Below are 6,774 nucleotides of genomic sequence, written 5' to 3' on the forward strand. Positions count from 1 at the left end.
TGTCTTGCGGGAACCTGCACAATGTTATTACAATACATTATTTTGAACCATTGTAAAAACAAATCTCTATTTTCCCACACTGTACCCCAGCCAGGTGCCAATTGGGAGAGGGACACAACAAATAAATAGCTTTGCATGTGTGGCTCCTTACCACAATCAATCAGTATGGCAAAAATAATCTCTGCTCATAGGGCCTTTTTTTGCAGAGAGAAAAGCTAGTGTGGAAAGAAAGTCTTCCACTTTGGAAGATGATGAATTTTAATAATATGAGGATAATGTCACTGTCAATTTGGAGTCTGACAGTGAGTTGGAAGAAGAGGATGAGATTGACCCTCAGCCAGCCCCAGGACCACCCCGTCAGCAACCAGCTCATCAACAGCCTGCATGAGAAATATGGATGTAAAAAAATTGCGAAATTGAATAGTCTTCTTGCCCAAGGAATGAACCACCCCACATGGCTGCCAATGTGATAAGGATGCAACCAGGGCCAACATGGATGGCGGTTACTCATGTGCAGGACATAAAAGTCTGCTTTTGAACTGTACATCCCAGACACCATCCAGAAAATCAATCTGGACTGGAATAATTTGGAGGGAAGGCGTGTTTTTGGAGAGAGATGGAAAGGGATGGACCAAACTCATTTACATGCATACTTTGGGGTTCTTATCATTGCTGGTGTTTTCAGATCCAATGGGGAATCCACAGATTCCCTGTGGGATGCAGAAACTGACATTAAACTTTTCTGTGCATCAATGTCTCTGGAAAACTTCCACGTTATTTCCAGGATTATCCGCCTCGATAACCGAGACACCAGACCAGCTCGGCAGCAGAGAGACAAGCTAGCTGCAATCAGGTCAGTGTGGGACAAGTAGGTGGACCAGCTTCCCCTGTTTTACAACCCTGGGCCCAATGTTACTGTTGATGAGCAGCTTATGCCATTTAGGGGCCGCTCCCCCTTCTGGCAGTACATACCGTCTAAACCCACAAAATATGGAATCAAGATCTGGGCTGCCTGTGATGCTGCTTCATCATATGTGTCAAACTTGCAAGTGTATACGAGGAAGCAAGATGGAGGAGCCCCTGAGAAGAGCCAAGTGATGCGGGTTGTCCTGGACGTGACACAGGGACTCAACATATGGCATTTGGCCACAACATAACAAGCAATAACTTTTTTACTTCGCACAAGCTGGGACAGGAACTCCTCAAGAGGAAGCTAACGATGGTAGGAACAGTACGAAAAAACAAGCCAGAGCTCCCAACTCAACTGTTGATTACACTGAACAGGCCTATCGATTCCTTTAAGTTTTATGTTCATGGCCGACACGTCCCTAGTGTACTACGTGCCAAAGGCAAAAATATGGTACTCATGAGTAAGCTGCATAGGGATGGGAGAATCTATGGCCAGGAACATCAAAAACGAGAAATCATAATGGATTACAATGCCAAAAAAGGAGGGTTGGACAATTTAGACAAGCTGGTGACTGGCTACAGCTGCAAAATAAGGACCCTAAACTGGACACTTGTGATATTCTTCAACATCTTGGACATATCGGCGTACAACGCGTTTATCATCTGGATGGCGTTGAACCCAGATTGGATCAGAGGGAAGCTCCAGAGGTGACGGATCTTTCTTGAGGAGCTGGGCAAGGCATTGGTAAGACCTAAAATGTAACATATCCCAATGATCCCAGCTTCTGCAGCCATCGTGAGGAGGATTCAGGAAGAGCATGCTGGTGCCCCATCCGCCCGACCCACAGAACCAGAAACTCCAATACCAGAAGTAAGTGTGAGTGATGTTGTTGCATGTGTGTGTCTGACTCTCCTACCTGCTGTGACTATATGAGTGAGTGAGTGAGATGTTAGTAAAATTCCTAAGCTAAGTGTTTTCATTCGGTAGCAAAAAGAAGCAGCGCTGCAATGTGTGTGGACCCAAGGACAAGAAGACACAGTACACATGCATCAAGTGCAATAAATACATTTGCAACACACACCCAGTAAAACTCTGTCCCTCATGTGGTGTATAAACTGACCTTAATTTCTTTTCAACGGGTCTCATTTATCATTTCCATAAAATACTGGTGTAACGGTGTTCCTCCTCCTCTTCATCCGAAGAGGAGGAGCATGGATTGAACCAAGGCGCAGCGTTGTGAAATGACATGATTTATTAAACAAGACGAAAAAACGAACTACACTTGAATAATTAACAAAACAAATAAACGATGTAGACAGACCTGGACGACGAACTTACATGAAACACAAAGAAAGCAATAACAGGAAAACTGACTACACAAAAACCGAACGAACAAACATACCGCGAACAGTCCCGTGTGGCGTAACATACAGACACTGACACAGGAGACAACCACCCACAACAAACAGTGTGAAAACACCTACCTTAATATGACTCTCAATCAGAGGAAATGAAAAACACCTGCCTCTAATTGAGAGCCATATTAGGTACCCATTAACTAACATAGAAACAGAAAACATAGACTGCCCACCCAAACTCACGTCCTGACCAACTAACACATACAAAAACTAACAGAAAACAGGTCAGGAACGTGACAACTGGATGTAAAATTTGTTCAGTTCAATGCAATAAACATCAATAGCGATGGAAACCTTGCTTCATTTATATTTGTTCAAGACAAACATGATTTATTCCACACGTCTTCATTATAATTGAATTTATTGCACTTTAAAAAAAATGTGATTTAGCAGAGGTAAATGGCAAATATTAACAATTTATGGTGTCTATATTGCTTGTAATTGTGGTAAGTCAACATCTATGTATTAAGAATTAAGTATTTTTACATAAATTGTTATGGCTGTATTGTTTTGAAAACCCAATAATGTTGTAGGTTCATCAGACCCGCAAACATTGGGTGAATAACAAAAACTTGAACACCACACAAGGGTTAATGCCAAGCCCTTTGACTAGTGACCACAGGAGAGTCTGGGGATAAGAGAAGCAGCTTTAGAGTTTAGCTTGAAAGTTTAGCTTTCACAACTCCATTAGGTAAAATACATAAAGCACATGTTTTTCCTAAGAGCTCAAAGTGCGTTATATTGAAAGAGGGGGAAATCACCTCATGCACTGCCATCCACTGCACTTCCAATGCCATCCATTTGTTTTCTCAAAGAGAATGAAAGAAGGGTTATGTTTGGCTAGTGTTCCTTATGCTGGTGACCTGGGTCATGTTCACGTGGGGAGATGTTTTGAAACAGATTTAGGTCATTCAGTGCAACCTTAACCCTCACTCTTATCCTTGGGGGGATTCCTGCGGTCACAAATAAAACATTTAGAAAGATGGGACATTTAGAAAAACCTAATGTTGAATAGTACATTTGAAACCTCTTCTAACCCATTGCAACACATTTGGGGTAGATAGGACGCTTAGAATAAGTGGGCAAAAATGTAAATAAATATTTTACCATTAACCTGTTGTGATCATCCAAAAATCGCAACCAGGATGTCCAAGAATGTTATCATCCACAGGGCAATATCTATACAGTGCCTTCAGAAAGTACTCATACCCCTTGACTTACTCCACATTTTGTTGTGTTACAGCCTAAGTAAAAAATGTATGAAATAGATTTTTTTTCTCACCCATCTACACACAATACCCCATAATGACTAAGTGGAAACCAATTTTTTTTAGATGTTAGCAAATTTATTGAAAATGAAATACATACATATCTAATTTACATAAGTATTTACACCACTGAGTCAATACTTTAGAATGACCTTTGGCAGCAATTACAGTTGTGAGGCTTTCTCTAAGAGCTTTGCACACCTGGATTGTACACATTATTATTAAAAAAATTCTTCGAAATCCGTCAAGTTGGAAGACAGCCATTTTCTAGTCTTGCCATCAATTTTCAAGTCGATTTGACTCAAAACTGTAACTAGGCTACTCAGGAGCATTCAATGTCGTCTTCGTAAGCAACTTCAGTGCATATTTGCCATTTTGTTTTATGTCCTGCTGAAAGGTAATTTGTTTGCCAGTGTCTGTTGGAAAGCAGACTGAACCAAGTTTTCCTCTAGGAGTTTGCCTGTGCTTAGTTCTATTGTCACACCCTGACCATAGAGAACTGTTTATTCTCTATGTTGGTTAGGTCGGGGTGTGATTAAGGCTGTGTTATCTAGGGGAATTATATATCTATGTTGGCCTGGTATGATTCCCAAAAGAGGCAGCTGTTTATCGTTGTCTCTGATTGGGGATCATATTTAGGCAGCCATTTCCCCTTTTGTGCTTTGTGGGATCTTGACTATGTTTTTGTGTAGCTGCCTGTGAGCAACCCAGAACGTCACGTTTCGTTTTTTCTTCTGTTTGGTGAGCTTATTAAGTATTAAACATGTGGAATTCTACGCACGCTGCGCCTTGGTCCAATCATTACAACGATCGTGACATCTATTCCATTTTTTTCATCCTGAAAAACTCCCTAGTCCTTGCTGATGACAAGTATACCCATAACATGATGCAGCCACAACCGTGCTTGGAAATATGAAGAGTGGTACTCACGGATGTGTTGTGTTGGATTTTCCCCAAACCTAACGCATTGTATTCTGGACATGAAGGTCATTTCTTTGCCAATTTGTTTGCAGTTTTACTTTTTTGCCTTATTGCAAACAGGATTCAAGTTTTGGAATATTTTTATTCTGTACGGGCTTCCTTCTTTTCACTCTGTCATTTATATTAGTATTGTGGATTAACTACAATGTTGTTGATCCATCCTCAGTTTTCTCCTATCACAGCCATTAAACTCTGTAACGGTTTTAAAGTCACCATTGGCCTCGTGGTGAAGTCACTGAGCGGTTTCCTTCCTCTCCGGCAACTGGGTTAGGAAGGACACCTGTGTCTTTGTAGTGACTTGGTGTATTGATACACCATCCAAAGTGTAATTAATAACCTCACCATGCTCAAATGGATATTCAATGTCTGCTTTTTACATTTTCACCCATTTAGCTGCCCTTTGCGAGGCCTTGTAAAAACTCCCTGGTCTTGAATCTGTGTTTGAAATTCACTGTTCGACTGAGGGACCTTACAGATAATTGTATGTGTGGGGTACAAAGATGAGGTAGTCGTTCAAAAATCATGTTTAACACTATTGTTGCACACAGAGTTTGTCCATGCAACTTTTTATGTGACTTGTTAAGGTCATTTTTACTCCTGAAATGATGTAGGCTTGTCATAACAAAGATACTTATTGACTCAAGACATTTCAGCTTTTCAATTTGAATACATTTGTAAAAGTTTATAAAAACATAATTACACTTTGACATTATGGGTTATTGTGTGTAAGGCAGTTGCACAAAATATTAATTTAACCCCTTTTAAATTCAGGCTGTAACACAACAAAATGTTGAATAAGTCAAGGGGTATGAAGACTTTCTGAATGCGCTGTAACTGGTGAAAAGGCTTGGATGTGGAGTTCCAGGTTAGATCCCAGCCGATTCCAGCCAAGGTAGAGCATCTCCTATTGCAAAGTTAGTCCAAGAACCCTAGCAAAACTCTAACCCTAACCTTAACTCCCATATGGTGCCTTCTTGTTGACGTAAATTGGACAAAGCTGGATAGAACCATTTTGGGAAGGTGAACGTTTTTGATTGTTCTGGAATTTTTCATATAGACCATATAATCCTTGTGTTATTCGAACATTACATTGGTCTGTCAGCTAGAGTAATCAGGCCTTCAAAAAGACTAGAGGAGGAGGGGTCTGGGAGAAGTAGGAATGTGTGCATGTGTGAGAGTGTGTACGTGTGTGTGTGTGTGGGGGGGGGGATTAGTAACAGCTGAGTACATGTTGACCTAAATGACCTTGCCTTCCCTCAAATGCACCCTTTTCTCCCCCCTCCTATGTACCTCTCCTAATAATGACCCATTATTTTGGCCACGTCCCTCACCAGCCAACTGAACAACAGGGGTCCATTCCTCCACTGGCTAACCCTGCTAGACCAGCACTCTAAAGGAGAACACAATAGAGGAGAGACGAGGAGAGGGGGACTAGTTAACCCTGCTAGACCAGCACTCTAAAGGAGAAGACAGGAGAAGAGAGAGGATAAAAAGGGGACTAGTTAACTCCTGACACTGGTAAGTTCTATTTCGTGAATACTACACAGTGTATTTGGAAATTGTTTTTCTCTCTAAGCATACTCTTGTGCTGCTAAACCCCACTGTCACTAGAGAATGACTCAAGGGCCAATGGGGTTTGGTTTTATTAAGGGACTAATACAATAAACTGGTCATGTCAATCGGTACACATCATCATAGAGTGGTGTAATTCCACTTTTGTTAGTGTCAGAGTGTGATTTGGATATTTGTCTGATTGGCAACAACATTACTGTGATTTTGCTGACTCATTACATACAATATAATTTATATTTATGCACATGTTTAATAAGTAATTCAATTGACATCCCTTGAAACTCATTCCTGCTGTGTCAGTAGCTGTGGCTTGACTAGTACAATATCAGCACTCAGTTTGTTGATAATATCAGTCATCTCAATATTCCATTCAATAGACCTTATTGGTCGTCAAATAATATAACTTCTGGTGCATAATCCTGTTTTGTGTATGACTTGTGTTAAGTTCTGTTGGCACCAGACAAACCCAAGGCCAGACTCACACACTCATGTCTGCTTTCAGAGCAAACATTCCATCTGCATTCTTACCAACAACTCAACAATACTCCCTTGGTTCCAAAGCAACAGGGATCCTAGATGTGACCCCTGGGCAACCTTAGGTCTGATCTGAGGTCAGATCTGAGGT

Source organism: Salvelinus namaycush, chromosome 2 (assembly GCF_016432855.1).
Source record: "Salvelinus namaycush isolate Seneca chromosome 2, SaNama_1.0, whole genome shotgun sequence".
Taxonomy (NCBI): domain Eukaryota; kingdom Metazoa; phylum Chordata; class Actinopteri; order Salmoniformes; family Salmonidae; genus Salvelinus; species Salvelinus namaycush.